At 39.1% G+C, this 19022-nt stretch overlaps 1 protein-coding gene across 4 annotated transcripts in view; it reads left to right on the plus strand.

The window, feature by feature from the left end:
• RNF38 (ring finger protein 38) overlaps nucleotides 1-19022 on the plus strand; it is a 114345-nt gene that overhangs the window by 36043 nt on the left and 59280 nt on the right. The gene's annotated exons all lie outside the window — the stretch shown is intronic.

Here is a 19022-nt window from a genome sequence, read left to right on the forward strand (position 1 = left end):
TCAGAAGATGTGTTGTGGTTTGTATGTTGGTGGATTTCAGTTGCAAATAGATTGGCTTGCAATAATACTGACAGTTTGACAATTAAAAGAGCATTTTCTAACTACTTTAAATTTGTATGAGCTTCTAATAGAGTTCTTTCTGTTGTTCTTACTTTAAAACTTGCAATAAACTTGTATCTCTAAAAATAGTCTTTCCTGGATATTTATCTTATTTTGTTCTTGTTTTATAAGTTTGCTTAAAAAAGGTGTTCAAAGTGAATGTGAGCTTTGGAAACGATTTATACTTCCACAGCCAGCTCTTAATTGGAGATTTACAATTAGAGCTGTGTGCTTTTGAATCCCATTCATCCTCCTCTCTCATCCCTCCATAGGTTGTTTCCTTGATTTCTTTCAGCCACAGTTACAGATACGTATGAGATTCCATATTAACTTTCTGGCTGGTGACTAACAATAGAGTGAGAACTACAGGAACACAGTCAGCTTCCATCTGCTTGTTCAGAAACATGCTTGGTGAGAACTGACTTCATCCATGAGGATTGAAGTGAGTCTGACCATTCTGCAGTTCCCTTAGTGACCTTTTGGTCTTTTATTTTTTTTATCCAAGGCTGGTGTAACATTTGCTTTTTCCTGGTCGCCAGGGGCCTCCCCAGTTTCCATGCTACTTCACATGTGAGAAAGAGAGAGAACCTTGGCATGGCATTGTCATTGTCTCTCAACTCCCCTTTGGGTTCAGGAGGTCTCATCCAATGGATTTGTATGGATCAAGTTCTGTTATACAATTTCTGACTAAGTCATCATCAACTGATGGCTGTTCTTTGAATCTCCTTGAGCCTTGTCTATAAGAACGGACCCTGAAGGACTGCACAGATAAAAAACAGAGGCAAAGAAGACATTGAGTACCTCTGTCTTACCTGTTTCTGTTGATACTAAATCACCTACACCATTCAGTACCTATCCTGTGTTTTCAGTGGTCAGGCTTTTACTGTTCATGTAGCAGTAGAAACTCTTATTGTTTTCCTTTTGACCTGCAGGTCTGACCTGCAGCTGAGCTTTGCCTTTGCTGATACCATTCCTGCATGCTCAGGCAATGTTTCTAAGTTCCTTGCTTGTAGCCTAACTTCGCTGTCACCTCCTATATACTGCCTTTTTGCAGTGGATTTCCACCATGAGTTCTTTACTAGGCTGGGCTGGTCTCCTGATATATCTACTTGAATTCCTGAGTGTTGGGCTGGACTGTTCCCATGTTAGGAGAATGTCCTCAAAGACCTATCTGCTTTTTTGTAATCCTTTGCCCATCATTGCAGCTTTCAATGGGATCATGCCTACCACTCCCCAGATCTACTTTCTGAAAGTCCACAGTCTGTGTTGTATTGCTCACCTTCCTCTCTCCCCTCCAGGTCTAGAACTCCCTATGTCATGGTCACTACCACTGAGGCTGCCAGTGATTTTTATGTCCTTAGTTGGTACTTCCCAGCTAGTGAAAGAGCAGCTGTTCTTAGCTGTACACTGGCCCAGGTTAGCCTGTTCAGTACCTATATTAAGGATATATTCTTTCTAGACCATCACCGCCTCCCTAAGATCGTGCTCTATGGTGAACTTGCCACCGGCTGCATGAGAGGAGCCCCGAAGAGGAGATACAAGGACTCCCTGAAACAACATCTCAGCCTTGGCCATATTGATCACCACAACTGGTCTACTCTGGCCTCCAATCGGGAGGTCTGGAGACACACCATCTATAACGCAGCTGATGCCTTTGAGAACGCACGCAGGATCACCCTTGAGGAGAAAAGACAGTGCAGAAAGAATGGTGCCTTGCAGAATATACCACCTAAGGAGTCTTTCTGCTGTGCCTTTTGCAACTGGTCATGCCTGTCTCATATTGGCCTTTTTAGCCACCAATGCACTTGCAACAAACGTGGGTAGAGCCCTTCCCAAATCTTTGTTTGCGAAGCCCAGCCATGATGGTGATTCTTTCTAGAAATCTCCTTGCCAGTGTGTGTCTCCACCTGCTCTCTTGTTTCTCAAGGAGATTAAAATAATTCACAACAACCAAGATTGTGCTGAAGAGCAATTCTCAAGTTGTTTAGGGTGCTTCATCTACATGGGAGGTCTGTAAGAAAGCCTTTCCTGTCATGATGCCACTCTTCCTGACATCTTTTCCAATGTGAACCCACAAGCTCTCACCCAGCAGCTGTCCCCTGAAAGAGCTCCATATATCCAAACTGGTCTTTCGCATAAAGACATCCTTCACCTTCATCTTCCCTGTCTGCATTTCCTGAAGAGCATCTGTTTGTCCTTCAGAACTCAGTCATTCCTGCCACATCTCAGTTATTCCAGTCACGTTGTGTGGTGACTGGATGCAGAGCTCTTGTTTCTCCTCCTGTGTGTTCTCAGACTGCATGTGTTTCTGCATATACAGTTCAGACAGGGGCCTCTTCAGTCTGTACTGTTCTCCTGAAGTGCCTCTTTTTCTTGTCACTCAGGGTCCTTTACTCTTTCTATTGCTGTTCCCCAATTCTTCACTTATCTGTAGAACAAAGGCTCCCTTTCCAGTTAGAGATGATGTGAGTTTAAGAGTAATTTAACTGAAAGAAAGATAGATGTATTGCCTTGACTAATGCTGCCATACAATGAAATAAGTGGAAAGCATCATGTAATTTAACCATTTACACCATCTGTCTTCTGCCCTTTGCAATCACTGGTACTTCCCTTTGGGTTTTTTGGGTTGTTTGTTGGTTTTGTTTTTGCTTTTTTTAAAGACTTTTCAAGAAAGGGAGGAGAAAAAAAGGAAGAAAGTTTGGTTAATAAATTCAAATCTTAAAATAGAATTAACAGTTGCATGAAACATGTTAAAATCTGTCCCCATACCAGTGCTGTAGTTAGAAGTTGCTGCTCACACTGTAACCTCATCCATGGCAGAATTTATTACTTTGCAGTGAAAACATACTGCAGGCAATAGAACTTGGCATTCCTGGCCAGAGCCCAAGGAAATGCTACTGTTTGGTTTCTTTGCATTTTTTTTTTTTAATTTAAAAACTGATTTAATTTTTATTTGAAAGACCTCAAGTAGTAGAGGTTTTGTGGATTTGGCTAGTGTTTGTATGTCCTGGAGCTATATTTTGTTTATATACAAATTGCTGGGTAATTAACTCAGTAATGTGATCTAATTTGTTTCCGTTCTATGTACACAGTGTTAAAATTTTACTTGAATGTTTTTAACTAACAGTAAAGCTTATGTCAAGGGAACGTATTGGGATTTATTTTATACACATTGGAGTACATATTAATGCTTCCCTAGAAACACACAAACACAGGAACAGACTGTGCACACACGCAGTTTGTTGTAGCTGGAAAAACGGAGCTGTGACTTTGGCATCTTCCGTTTGCCTGCACCTGCTCTCAACTGATTTCAGCGAGACTGATAGCACAGCTTAGCCCTCCTGGGCTGGATCTCCTGCCATGTGAACGTGTGCACATTTCTCGTTATTTTTCATTCTGTTCAGTTCTTGCTGCAGACACCGTGCAGTGACCCAGTGATTTGGGCAGCTGATTAAAAGGAATTTTTATTTCTGAATTACTTTGCGAGAGGGTGTTTTTGAGAGAAGCCTATTCAGCAGATGCTTACTGTATAGTTGTAGGTAGTTCTGCATGAAGTTATGGTTTTGTTTGCTAGCCTCTACAGTTTTGGAAAAGTGGCAGGTGAACCTTTTGTACTCTTAAGTGGCCTTTAGAGTCTAGATTGTGGAGAGAAAGCTGGAGTAGGACTATCAACAATACTTTGTTTTGTAGTGAGTCCTCGGGGTGTTGTGTGACAAGAATTTAGCTAAAATGAGTTCACCGGGATGACTGGGAAACCAAGTTTACAGCACTGAGGCAGTTTATATTGGCAAGAGCATATTCTGCCAGTAAAAACTGCCTCAGTCTCAAATGTAAAAATAGTGTATATGATTTATTTTTAATTTATGTTCATGTTTGTGTGTTGCCTTGGCCTTCTAAAGCTGATGGTAAAGTAATAAAGTTACAATTTGTGTCCCCCTCTGCACTGTGTTCAGGCAACTCCCAAGTTGCACAAACTATCCAACAGGAGGGTATAGTTATACACACACACATATTTAATGAAATCAAAAAGTGAGCTCTCTGTAGCCCATTTAGGATTTTAGTTTACTTGTTTTGTAGCCGAAGGCACTTTGCTTTCTGCCTAACATCTGGTAAACCTGTCCAGTACAAAGACTATAACACTCCCAGTTTTACTATGTGTTTTCTTTCCTTGCCATACAAAGTGTAACAGCACTGGGCAATGTTCACAGGGAAACTGTGCAATGCATGTTTTGTGAATGAAGTACTTGTGGCTGGTTGATTTTCTGTCCCTTTATTTTTCCTAAGAACAGTGAAGTGCCAAGACTGTTCTGATTACATCAAAGGACAATTCTCCATTGGGAAACCTGTGTTAGTCAATTCCTCTAGGTTATAGACTTAAAGTAGATGCAGTCTTTCGACCAGAGATAAAATTTTTCCTTATATCAATCATATTTTTGATGCTTAAAAAAAGAAAAAGCAGTTGTTTAAGTTATTCTTCTCATGCTACTCCTCTGTTATAGTAGGTGGGGGGGAGGCAGGGGGATACAACTCTACCAGAGAGTTGTACCGTGGCAACTTTGATCAAAGTTGCTCCCAATGAGACAATTTACAGTTGAGCTTGGTAACATTAAGCCAGCTTTTCGGGTGGTGTTCCTTTTAGTGAGTTGGTGACTGCTGAGCATGGAGTTAAACAATGTCTGAGAAGACTGTGGATGCATGGAGAGAGGTATTTCTACTTTTGTGTGAGGAGTCATCAAGCAGGTCTGTTGGAGACTGATGAAGGAAGGTATCCGCAATATCCTGGTCTTTCTGTGCTAATTCTTAATCATAGATCAGCCTCATCATTCTAAACAACTGAGGCTGCTTGTGCTGATGGCTGTAGGAGGAGTTAGGAGGTAGCAGAGAGAGGCTCAGCACCTCTGTATATATGCACTGTTGCACGGACAAAAGTGTAACTGAGAGGAGGCTGGTAACTGGAAAAGTTCCCAAGTGCCAGTCATCTACAGGTTAAATATTTGACCCATTTAACAGTTTAAATATTTTAATACAACCATTTTTAATATTCAACTTGTAGTCACTTAAAAGTAGTTATATTGTGGCCCGGTAATTGCTCCATTCAAAGGTCCTTTGTTTATCCGGTGGTGCTTCCAGAATCCACCCACCCCAGTAACAAATCAGCAAGTTGCTTTGCATTTCGGAGAAACAATCCACTCGGGTTTTGCAACTTGGCACCTTGAAGAAAAAAAAAGCTGCTGGAAGTCAAAATACCATGTCCCTTACTTTGTTGCTGATTTTACTTAGCCGGTGTTTATGCCAGTGTGCCTTGTGTCTTGCTTCTTTTGAATTAATAAAAGTTGTGCATGCTTTCTGTCCACCTTTAAGGTGGGGGTAAAAAGCCTCAAGCAAAACCCATAGGCTACGACAAAAATGTCTTCACATGGGAACTGGGTTAGGTTGGTTTAAATTAATTCAAATTGCCAAATAGGATACCTTTTTGATGTATGTTTTTCAGTTTAACTTTGAAGCATTCATCTAAAGAAAACCTGAATCTTGTTTGCAAAATTTTTTTGAGGAAAGGAGGTGACTTACAGGCACATTTAAGCAATTTATGTTGCTGCACATTCTATTGGCTTCTTATGTTCTCTGTTTTAGTCTTTTGGGAAATTGCGTGGTTTATTTTGTTTTCCCTGAGAAAATTAGTTTTTATTTCTTAATTGATATTTTGCTCCTCTTGAATAGAAGCATAATGAAATTAGACAACAAGCTTGTTAAAACAGTCTTAAAAGGCAGATGTGTTAACATGTGAGTATGCTGAGAATAAAGCAGCTTTAGAAAATCAGGAAAATGTAAACTAAGTTATTTGGAGGAGATGCAAATGTAACAATTTTTTTCTTGGCATGTATTATTTGCAGAACTAGTGATTTAATATTCACTTGCACTTTGCCTCCTTTTTCCAATATGTAAAAATTAGACTGTTTTCTCCTAAAATTTGTCATAAATTTCCTAACTTTGAATGAGTAAGCTAGCAAGCTCCTTTTAGCAGAAAGAGGGAAAAAAGGCATCAGCTTTTGAAAGAACACCCCAAACATTTCTGACTTCATTTGGTTGGCCAAGAGCTTCCTTCAGAGGCTTGACTGATCCTAAAACTTCAGGACTAACATACACCCTTTGAAATACTAAAATACTTTTTTTTTTTCTCCATTCTAGACAACTTAGGATTCAATTTCAAGTACATTTGAAAATAACTTCGATTAAATTTAAATTCAATATCTTAATTTAAATTTATGTATTTTTACGTGCAAGTCTCTGGTGTTCAAAGACTCTTCAATTGGGGATTGTAAGCAAGGTTGTGTACACAATCTTTATATTGATCCATCGTGATTTTTCTTGGACAATGTATTACTGTGGCATTTCATTGTTCTGCATTTTTCATCCTTTGTTATGAAAGGGTTTGGAATGGAGATGCTCTCCTGAGAACTTCCAAGTAATCTCATCTTTTAACATACTGCTAAGTTGAATGTACAGTCCAAAAGGTATGTCTGTTTGAGTCTCAGGAGACCTCTAGATGAAAGAATCTTTCTGTATGCTGTGAATTAATGAGAAACTGCCTGTATACTGCATATTTTACAGAAGCAAAAGGGACCTAACTTGTAGCCTTGGTAGTATCCATCCTACTAGTTCTGATCTTGGCAATGATTTGGTTCCAAATTTTTAACATAGATAGATGGGTGCAACCCAGCTTGTGTTGCTTGAATAGGTACCTGGCAGAAAGGTAAATTGCCTTTCTGATGGATATTAACTGCAGTGATTTCAGAATAAAATGCTAGACAGAACTAGTTTTGTTAATGTGCTCTTTCCAAAAATAAAGATTCTTTTCTGTTGAGAACCCTAGGTGAGTTCTGGAAAATGCAAGGATTCTTAGAAAGGCGAATTTGAATGAAGTTCAAATTTGTTACGAAAAACAGAGAACTGAGAATGGTTGGACAAATTTATGAGGGATGGATCCGTCACTGTTCATAGCTGACACCATCCATATGCAACCTGCACATCAGGAGAGCCAGAACTGTTGGTTCTTGTGAGCTGACAGGCAGTGCCAAAAGAAGGAGAAATTAAGTGCTGTCTTCTGCGATCACTTCAGACAGAATTGCTGTTGACTAGCACTGGGACAAAATTGTCTATTTGTTCCTAGATGGCAAAGCTTCCAGAGTTCTCTTACTAGAGTTATTAGTGTCTAACAAAGGCAAAATAAATGTGAAGATCAAGTTTTTATTTAGTTTCTCCATTTGCTCTCATTTACAAAATTAACCTGTTCCGTGGCTGACAGGTTTCTAATCTCAGTGTTGGATATGTATCAAAAGAGTACTTCTGTTAACTTTTAATCAACTTCCTAAGGCTTGGTAGCCTTTGAAATGTGGGTAGGCCAAACAATTTCTGTGTTTTTAAAAGGGAAAAGGCAACATTGTGTAGAAATAATGATAAAAATACGTAGTTGGCTAATTGCAGTACTCAATAGGACAGCATGGGCATTTTGCCTGCACTGAAAAAGAAGCGTATTTAACTCTGGAAGCTTTTCACCTCCGTTGTGAGTCATATGGTTGTTTCTATACCATGTATTCAGAAGGCTGTTTCTGTCTGTTGTTATTGCTGGAGAATGTAAAGTGAATTATCTGGTCTGAAAACAGTTGAAGAAATGGTCTGGTGAGGTGAATGGTTTTGACCAACAGGAACACGGTGTTTGGTGTAATGTGCCTTGAATGTTGACTGGCTGCCTTTTCACACAGATACAGGGAGGATTGATGGGAAAAAATTCATGTAGTCTCTCTGATTTCTTTTAAAATTTTGAAATTGAATTAGAAGTTGAAGGTCTAAAAAATCAGAGAAGGTGTTTACTTGAAAAAGGAGTTCTTTTTATAGATGAAGTATGTGACAAATTCCCTGATATCTGGCCTGGTAAGAGAGCAGTAGTTCCCTGGAAAAAAAAAGATAGCATTCAGTTTTTCATAGCTTTTTTCCAAAAATGTGACATTTTAGATAGGATTTTTCCAGTGTTACATTTGGGAAGACTTCAGAAGATGTGTTCTGCAATCTCCAAGGTCCAGGACAGACTGAAATGCATTTTGTCTCAGAAAATTAACAGTGTCCTGGGCTGCCTAAAGAGAAGCATGGCCAGAAGCACCTCTCCTATGAGGACGGGCTGAGAGAGTTAGGGTTGTTCAGTCTGGAGAAGACCTTCTTGTGACCTTTCAATACTTAAAGGGGGCTTAAAAGACAGTCAGACAGAGCTTTTTATCAAGGTTTCTGTAGTGACAGAACAGGGAGCAAAGGTTTTAAATGTAAGTTTCTTGGAGTACTTCTTCGTTAAAAAAAATTCTAGTTATGTAATGTGCTCTTCGGATTTGAAAGTTGGCAGAGGCTTGGACTTTTGTGCCATCATTCTGATTTACCACCCTCATGGTTGTCCATTTAAATTAGAGTAAAGAAGAGTCTTTAAAACTCAAAATCATCAAAAAAGAAATCAGATTCCAAAAATGCTGGAAATTGAAAGCAACAAACCTGATGTCTTCTGTGTATCTGGTTGCTGGCTGATTTACTTGTAGTTTTAACTATTAACCTGTAATAACTAAAACTGAGCACTTATATATGCGAGTTGATGTCCTTCCTCAGAATAGATAGTGCAGAAGAAAAAGATTTTGTATTTGCAAATGAGCATAGTGTGGACAAGCGTAAGTGGGATATAGGTGATGATAGGGTCTGGGAGCTGTGGAGATGCCTAGGCATCCTGGGAAAGGAATACCAAGATCCCTTGAACTATGTGGGAGTGCATCTTGCTTTTGAAAGCTGGAATAGAAAAAAGGAATTGTAAGGAATTCCCCTTGAAAGGCATAACAAATGAGCACAGAATTGTCGTTCTGTAAAGCTTGACGTAATTTACTTACTGAATGGTACTCAAAAAAAGTAAAAGCTGTTTTTCCAGAGAAACGTTCAGCTGTCAAATTTACTTCTTATTTTCTCAGAATCTTTGCCTTATTGATTACAGTGATACTGCTGCTTGTGATAAACCAAGTTTAGGTTCCTTGAGGAGGTTCTCTTTTTGTGAAAACCTTGTCAGCCTGAGACATGTTATATCCAGAAAGGGAAGAAAACTGTGATATTGTGGAATTGAAATCTCTATTATCATGTACAACATGCAGCACTGGGATAAAAGAGGTGTGCTGTCAATCTTTTCTTCTTTTCTTCCCAAGTAACTTCCGTGTTATCATCATACCTTGATTTGTTCAGGGGACAGAAATATTACTAAATTTTTTCTATGATTTTTCAAAAAGTTGGTGTGGTGTCTCTGGCTGCTACTGGTCTTATACTCTGCATTTGTGAGAAAAAGACATATAAAATGTTGATAGTTAACGTGATTTTCTTTGAAACAAGACTGGGACAAATGCTTACTAACTGGAACGAGACCAACAAAGACAGGAAAGAGAGAAAGTTATTCCATGACCTGTCAAATATAAATTAACTTTTTCATTTTGTCTGGGCAAGTCACTCCTACTGATAATTAAAGTAAGTTGCAATTGTAAGCACTTAGTCTGTTGCAGGAAGGTGAGGGCTGTGGAGAACTCATGCACAGTAACAGAGCACTACTTAACTCTCGCTTCTCTGGCCAATTTCTCTGGCCTCTCTCTGAGGCCAGTTTTGATTGTGTTCAGGTTTTCCCATTTTACCAAATAAGTTGTCTATAGAGAGAGCTTGAGCTCTCTCTCCTTTGAGAAAATTGAAATAATTTCCTAGGGATGGCTTGAACATGCACCTATAACCATGCTTTCAGAATTTGCGAGGTCAGTTCCTAGGTGGGTAGCGCCTCATCACTAGCCGTTGCTTTATGGTTGGACTGAACATGCAATGAAAATAAAAAAAGAATAAGTAATTGAGGCACATTTAAAATTTTAGTTCTGGGATTTCACTGACGTTGTTTCTTAATAGAAGCAGGAAACTGGAAAAAGTTGATCATAAATTCATACTCTAGATTGCTGTTTTCTATCTGTGCCAAAGACTGCAGAAGTCAGACAGCACCAACAACATTTTTACCAAATGTAGAAGGTTTTCTCTTCTCCAGGCTAGGCTGTATGGGAACTTTTAAGGCTTTTATTAAAAACAAACAAACAAACAAACAAAAAAACCAAACCCATTGCCCCTCAAAAAAAACCAAACCCAACCAGCCAGCCAACCAACCAACCAACCAAAATCCCAAACAAACAAAAAACCTCAGCCCTTTTGCAGATTAATGCTGCGTTTGATGAGTGATGCCATAAAGAAATAGGAGGGATGCAACAAGCTAAGGTTTAAAGTTGTGCTTCTACACTTGTTGGGGGTTTTTTTCTTTTTTTTGGTTGATTGGTTTTTGATTTGTTTGTTGGTTTTGTTTGGGGTTTTGCCTTTGGTTTTGGTTTTGTTGTAATGATAGCAGGTTTATGCTGGTGACAATAAATTTAATCCATAGAAAGTACTTCAGTCATTGCATCCAGAAGGTTGATAGACAGTTTGCATACGTGGCCTTTGATTTTTTCAGGGACTAAGTAAGATTCTCAAGAAAAGATGAATTTCAAGAAAATCAGTTTAATAGTCTAGTTACAAATGGACGAGAACAAATGGCTTGAATTTTCAGGTAGCTTGAAAAATAACTTACATTCAAGAGGCTCAGAAATTCAAGACAACTTCAAATCTTCAAAACCATTAATATAAATTCCTATAAGGATGGAAATAGAGCAGTGTTGAGGGTATCTGTGTGACCTTATCTGCTCATACCTGGCTTTTAATGTAGTTGTGCTTGGTATTTGCATCTCTTGCTTCAGCTCCCACACAGCAGATGATGAAAACTGAATTCCAAGACAAGATTAAAAGATTTTTTTTTAAATGCTTTGTGGATTGCCAGTTTTATTTTTTGCTTTTAGGATTGATTTACTTCCAGCAAAAGTCAGCCTTGAGTTATTGAAATACTTGTTTTCTCCCCTTCTCTAGGTGTTTGCATATGCATTGAAGTAACTGTGTTTGGATACCTTTGGGGCTTACAGTACTGCTGTTAGCCTCCTTTTGAAACATGACAAGAATAGGAAAAAAGTTTCCTTCTTTCTAAGTAGATACTGAACTTATTGGAGGAGAGGCTCTTTATGAAAAGGCACTGCTATGTTTTGGCTCTTGAGTAGTATTTTCTGTGGTGGGTGTCACCCCACTATGTGTCTGTATAGATGAATGCTGTGCTTCACTCTGGAATGGCATCAAATGTGCATATGCAGGGTGTGAGCATCCTTTACTAGACTCTACTTGTGGAGAAGCAAACCTGATGAAACAGCCTCCAGGGAACAGCAAAGAAACTGTTGGCCAGGCACCATAAACTGGAGATGCTGTTCAGAGCTTGCTGGCAATAGTGTCAATCTCTTGCAGCATTTTAATGCAGAAAAGGAGTTTCCTTTTAGCTTGTTAATGAACTCTGAATTTTTTTTGTTGCAGATCAGAGATAACTCCAGTGTAGGAGCAGCGAATCTTAGCTGTGCTGCAGAGGAGAATAGAATGGAAAATAAAACATTGCTTATCTTAAAGCATCAACCTTTGTGTCTTAAGTGTTCTTTATAGGTAGGTCTTGTGAGATACAGCAGGTAAGAGGAAGCATGTTTTTGTGCTTGAGCAGCAGAGGGAGTATGTTTCAAGCTGCAATTTAAGTCAGTTCTTCGGAAAATCACCCCTGAAGGATTCTGTTATGAGAAAAGATCTAAGAATGACTGCTGAGACTGGAGGAACTGATGATTGTGTTGACCTGGTTCGAGTGCCTAACTGGCAGGTCCAATGGGAGTAATCTCTTCTGAATCCATACATGTTGTCTGCAGCAGCACAGAAATTATCTGCAGAATGTATAGGTAGATCAGCCCTTAAGAAGCATGAACTGGTTGTGGGAATAAGACAGTTTTTGGAAAATTGTTCCCTTCCCCACACAGAAGTTGGAATATGTGTTAGTTGTTATTTCTGTAGAGTAGTTGAGATGGTTCAGATTCATGTATCTTTAATCGATAATCCCACAGGCACTTTTGGCTTTCTTTTGGAAATACCGTTTTGAAAAGGGTTAAAAGGAGGGTCCTGGGAATTACTGACCAGCCAGCCTCACCTCTGTGCCTGGTAAAATCATAAAACAGATCCTCCTGATAGCTATGTCAAATCATAGAGAAGGCATGGAAGTGATTAGAGACAGCCAACGTGGCTTCACCAAGGGCAATTCATGCCTGACTGATCACCATTTTGGTGGTCTTTTATGACGAAGTGACTGCATCAGTGGACAAGGGAAGAGCTACAGATACCTCCCTGGACTTCTGTGAAACCTTTGACACAGTCCCACACAGTGTTCTTGTTGCTGAATTGGAGAGAAGGATTTGATGAGTGCACTGTTTAATGGATAAGGCATTGGCTGGGTGGCCATGTCCAGACAGTTACAGTCATTGGTTCAGTGTCCATCTGAAAACCAGTAATGAATGGTGTCCCTTAGGGGTCTGTACTGGGACCAGTATATTTTGATATCTTAATGATGACACCATGCTTAATGGTGTAGTTGATAGGCTTGATGGAAGGGATTTTAGCCATCTCTAGATGGCATTGAATGGACCCATGTGAACTTCATGAGATTCGACGAGGCCAAGTGCAAGGTCCTGCCCCTGGGTCATTGTCATCCTCAATTTCAGTGTAGACTGGCAAATGAATTGGTTGAAAGCAGCCCTGCAAAGAAGGACTTTGGCTGTACTGGTGGGTGAAAATTCAGATGAGCCAGAAGTGTGTATTTACAGTTCACAACCATGTCCTCAGCTGTCTAAAAAGAAGTGTGGCCAGCAGGAGGTGATTCTGCCCCTTCTACTCTGCTCTGCTGAGACCTCACCTGTAGTACTGTGTCCAGCTCTGGGGTTCCCATAGTTTTAAATGGGAAGAGGGTAGACTTAGGAGTATAAAGATATAAAGAAGAAAGTTTTAACAGTGAGGGTGGAGAAACACTGGAGATGGTTGCCATCATGTGGATGTTGTGGAGAAGTTGTAGATGTTCCATCACAGGAAGGATTCAAGTCCAATGTGAAGTGTGGTTGTTCATGTTCTTCACTAGAAAACATGGAGCTGTAAAGTTAATGCAGAAGGAAGAAGGCAACAGCTAGGCCACAGTAATTTCCTATGTGAGGTGAGGGGGCCGTTATTTTAAGTTTATTTGCAAGCACAATAAAGAAGTTTTTGACACTAGTCTCTTATCTCCATTCATTAGGTTCATTGACACAGATCAATTGTGATATCTGGTGGCTCGATCCAGGTACCTCAGAAAGAGGGACCCTGAACAAAGAAATCCCTGGGCAGTTACACACTTGCAATCCAAATTCCCCATCCCTCACGTGACAGTCTGGACCAACAGCAACGTTAGGGTCTGGGGTCGTCTTGCTCTTCATCAGTTCACTGTTCATTACCAGGTGGTTGCTGTGTGGTCTATTCTAGCTATTTATTTTTAAGTAATATTTAAGTTGCTAGGTTTGTCTGTGCTAAGTATTATTAATGTTCAGATTGTTAACTTCACGTTTATAATCCATCTTTGACTTACACAACATAGCCTTATAGTTCAGAAGAAGTTCATCTTGCATCCTAACAATTCTAGTTACTGTCTACTTTTAAATAACATAAAATTTTCAACACATAGGTAAAGAGTATGTAGATGTATATTCATATGATGTGTATTCAGACTGGTACTGTGAGGGCCATTTTGAAATTTGTGCATTTAAATTAGATGTTCTCTGAAGTAGAAGTATTTACACAGATTTGTAGAGACTCAGCAAAAACCTCCAGTAAAAAGGTCTTTCTTCAGTACTGATTTATAGATGAGCTCTCCTTTTGAAGCTGAGGCATGCCTCAATATTCAGACTTTTTGCTGTATTAAAGAAACTTTGTGCATTCCTTTTTAAAACTCTGTAATGGTTAAAATGTATCAGACTTCAAGGTTTTAAAATACAAAGTCTGTCCTTTAGGTTACTCTCCTTTTCTCCTAAAATGTCTGAGAGGTGTCATTTAGTCAGAAGTGTGAACTCTCAGTTGTGTCATTTTCATCCGATCTCTTGCTAGTTATTAATCAAGTTGTGTATTTCTCTGATAGCTGCAGAAAAAGGAAAAGCTGAGGGAGCTTTTCTTGCAGACTGTTATAGTGGTTTCTGATGCTTACAAGATAGAAGTTTTCACTGGGTTATGTGGAATTGAGGACAGCATTCCTCAGCTGAGCATTGAGGTGGGGAAAAGGTTTACCAGTGAGTCTGACTGGGGCCAGGGAGTGGAAGGGGATACCACAAGTGAGGAGACACCAGCAAACCCATGTTGTTTGCAGTTTGACAAGAGCATGGATTTCTTGACAAGTAGAGGAAGCAGGAGGAAAGGAAGGAGAGAAGTTCAGGAGGCATTTTACGTTTTTTTTTTCTTCTGTAGTGACTTAAGGCCTCTTCCTGGCTAGAATGTCTTCCAGAGTTTTATCACAGCATCTTAGATAGATGTACTCCATGCTCAGGAGTTGCTTAAAAGTTATCAGTGGTGTGCCATACCACACAACTGAAAAATATTAGCTCTTCCTAGTGTGTAATAAATTCTTTCCACAACAGAAATTAAAGTCAATGCAAATCTCTCAGAAACCAGTGGAATTTCAATTTGTCAAGAGTTCTTAAAAAAAAAAAAAAGAGTGGAAGAAAAGAGGCAGTATGCATTGTATGCATCTAGCATAGCTGCAACCCCCAGGCAAGATGTAACATGTTTCTTATTCGTGGTCAGATTTGCATGCATTTGAAAGAAATTGTTAAGTGTTATAATATAGTTAATTTGCAGCTATCTCTTAATTGACCAGTTTGAGTAGATGAATCATTTATTGAACTCATCTAAACGTTTTTGTTGTAACATCAAAGTATACTGTTTACCTCTTAAGTAACTTCTTTACTGCAGTTTGAAAGGCTCTTGAATTAGAAGGAAAATCTAAATAATGTGTCAGAGATAGAGGAGCATTGTTGACTAGCACATGTTAGAAATCTGCATGAGTGGTTTGCATGATTTTTTTGCAAGTTGAGCCTCCTAGATCACGGAAAATTTAACATCTCTTCCTTGTATCATTTCAAGCACACTAGCCATGCATAGCTTTATCTCACCAGAAGATACATACACTCCACTCAATTCACTGATTTTTTTAAAGAGAGCAGTTGATTAAGAGTCTAAACTTGATCCAGTTCAGACTTTGTTTCCATGCCTTTGCTATTTTGGAAAACACAGCATCACTCTAGATGAAGTAGGTTTAATAGTACAGGTGTCATACACGAATATTTTCCTAATCAGACTGGTGCTGGAGAGGACTGTTAGTGAGTGTACTAATCAAGTGTAATTCATTTAAGCGATGAGATACTTCCAGTAGCTCTGAAATGACTGAATTAAAAGGTTTGAACTCACACCTCTTTTTCCCTTGGACTAGCATTGTGTGTGTTTGGGTGGTTTAATATTGGCAAGCATGAAGCAAGCCATTCAAACCTGAATATATATTCTCTTTTTATTACTATGTACAAGTTAGGTAGAACTCATGAAATCTGAAAAAGAATCTGAAGGGTTTTTTTCGCTGTTCAGTTTAATGTGTGGGTTTAGAAAGAAAACAACCCCTTTCCTGTAGCTGGGGAGTGCAGCACTCCTTCTTTCTCACTTTTTACAAAAGAACTGATGTTTTTCCCAGAGTTCAAGTCATCCCGTTGACCTGGGTATCTCACTTTGATTTGAAAAAGAAAGGGCAAAAGTATTTGTGTTTAAAGGGGTAAAAGTCAAACAAGTTTCTCCTTAAGCCTTTGGGACTCTGTGTGTCTGTGTGTTACATATATAAATACACACACGCACACACGTGTATGTATATATGTACACAAGCACATGTTACGTGTGCATCAGTTGAAGGGCGTTACTCTCTACCCTCTCCTGATACTGGTAATGATGAAGAGGAGGCTGATCCGATGTTTCATGGATGCCTGTTGTCTTTTGGCAGTGTCTCAGCATAAATTGAGGCCACAGTTTTGTCACCTAGGTATTAGACGCTGTGAGCCTGAGAAAACAAGCTGACTGTTACAAAGTGCCCCGCTACTCGCACAGCATGGAGACTACTTTGGATTGCAGGAGAGAGAGAGATCAAGCTGGGATGTTGCTTGAGAAAATGATGGGCATTAGACCTCACAGTTGCATCTCCTGAACAGAGCAGCAAGGAAGTGTGTTTGGGAAGGTGCTGTGGGCACTGGCCCATGTGCCACATTCTGTCACTTATGTAGGAGTCTTTACAGCACTTTCCCTACCTTCTCTTTGTAGCAGAGACAGTGCTTCAGCCAGAATTAAAACTTTGATTGTAGTAGCCCTAGGATCTGCTAACTGTGAGGCACAATTAGTCTTGAACTGGTCTGAAATTCCGGGAAAATTTGGGGATGTGAAGGTAGTTTAACTGAGTTTCTATCTACTCCCTGCAGACAAGGCAGTGTAAATTGACTTATAGTTCCTTTCAGTCCTCTAGCATTGTTAACATGTTAAACAATATTTGAAAACTCTTTGGAGATGCTCATGGAAAGCTGCTGAGGCCATCTTTTGAGATTCTGGCTCTCATCTTCCTTGCAGGTGGGTGAAGGGTGATGAACCTTTCTTCAGGTTTGTCTCAGTGCAATGTATCAGAAAGAAAATGCTTTAAAAACATAATAACTCAAGTATTAAAAACTGCTTTTAATATATATATTTATATATTATATATATTAAATATGTTTTATTATATTATTTTCATATTTTTATATATATTTTATATATGTGTGTGTGTGTGTGTATGTGTATATAAAAAATAAAATATAAAAAAAAATCAGGAAAATCCTACAGGTTTTCCTGGCTGTGTAACTCAGTATTATAGATTGCACTGTTGTGAAGCAGAGCCTTTAGTTGGTAGTCCTCTGTGTCAGTGTCCTCAGATCTGTTACCTCTGTTGGCCCCATTCAAGGGACTGCATTATCAATGCTGTCTTTGAAATAAACCCTTTTCTGAAGGCTGCTTTTAGTGAGGTTGTTGGTGAGCCAGCTCACTGGTGCAAAGCAGCCAGGATGTCTGTAAAGCCTTTACTTTTCACAGTTAAGGGTTCATGTCTTACATCTTGCTATTGTACTGTGGGGTATTAATTGACTGAAAATGAAACAAATATGGTGTGAAGACCATGAAAGATCCTTTTAAGAAAAAAAAATAAAAGAAAGCACTGCCATATCCTCTGCTAATTGCCTTTGTTTGTCTGTAGAACAGCTGAGTATGACTGACGCATGTAGATAAAACCCAAGCTAGCTTTTTCCTTGGTAAAGTGGATATTGTTAAAAATTAAAGCTGTGGCATCATGAAACCTGATGAGCTGCCCAGGTGTCCTGTGTTACGTTTACTAACTGGAAACTCTGCTATTGGAGCTGTGTTGCTGCTGCTGGTATCCATTGTAGCTAGAACAAAGTCAGCTTATCACTGAGATTGTGTATGTGATCGCTGTTCTTGAAGAGCCTATCTGTAAAGCATATAATGTAGCTTGTAATGCAAGGTACACATTTATGAGTCTTAATTTGTTAGGGAACAAGTTTTAGATCATATTGGGGTTAGATGTAGGCACTGCACTACCTCTGGAAATTTCTTTGATTATCCACAAGCATAGGTGCCGGTTTTATGTGTTTGTTATAATTTGGCAGGACATAACTATTTTCATTATTTTTTGCCTATCTTCTTATTTTAGACCAATTCAAGAGGTTATATTTTACTTCAGTTCTGCCTCTGGGGTAATGGGCAGAAAGCCATCAAGCCTTATCCTTAATACTGTGTTCTCTTGGGGTTTTTAGGTTGCCTTTGAGCTGGAATTCATTCCAATTTCAAGAAGGGATGTGGAGTGTTTGTAGTGAAACACTTGTATTTTGCATGTCTAAATCAAGTGGGAGGGGAACATTGCATATTTTGAACAGCTTACAACTGGTCCTTTTTTCTCTTTTCACCTTGAAACTTAAACTGTATAGTGATTTCTTCTTTGCCTTCTCTTCCTACAAAAATCACAGAGCACAGTAAATTGTCCTCTGCTGCTTTTCAAGCCAACACAATGATCTCTATGGCAAAATAACATTTTTTTCTGAAATGGCAAGTCAGAAAGAAGCTTTGTGCTTGGGGGAAAATAAACTATTTTCAAAAGAATAATTGTCCAAAAATCAGCTTGCTCCCCTCCCTAAATTCTGTCTGAAGAGGCCAGCTAACTCACAGTGAGCTCAGGGACTCATGTCTTTAACATGTCTTAGTCAGTGTTCACACCTTCATTGCTAAAAAGTTTCACCAAGGAACCTAATTGACATTTCTTATGTGATTTGATGACAGAAGTCTTGTTTGTATCTTTGCACAGTGGAAGTAATGTTTTGTCCAAAATTATCAGTTTGAGGTTAAGTGATTTCCACCACTGCACCCCCCCCCCCCCCATTAGAAGAACTAAATCAATTTTCATGTTTGCCTAAGAACTAAATCAGTTTCATGGTTTTTTGTGACTTGTTGGTTGTGTTACAATCAGAAGAGGCCCTCAGGCTGACAGTTGATGATTTTTCTTTTCTATGATTCAGTTTATTGCTGCTTCCTCTTCTTAGTGCATTATTTCTTAAACTTTCTTGGTGACTTTAAGGTAACACTGCCTTCTCAGATGCGCAGGCTAGTGCAGAAGGGCAGATGAATTCTCAGAAGCCAGAGTTTTGCTTCATCACAATATGCTGTAAAAATTAAAAAAAAAAATTTTTAATTAAAAAAAAATTAATTAAACAATGGTTTATGGCTGGCTGCCTGCTTAAATTATTATCTCCATCGATCCGTTCTGTCCAGGACCAAAACAACATGTAGACTACAAAGCTTTTTGACAAACT

This window comes from Pipra filicauda, unplaced genomic scaffold, assembly GCF_003945595.2.
Source record: "Pipra filicauda isolate LSUMZ 115617 unplaced genomic scaffold, ASM394559v2 scaffold208_size1342795_pilon, whole genome shotgun sequence".
NCBI classification, from domain to species: Eukaryota; Metazoa; Chordata; class Aves; order Passeriformes; family Pipridae; genus Pipra; species Pipra filicauda.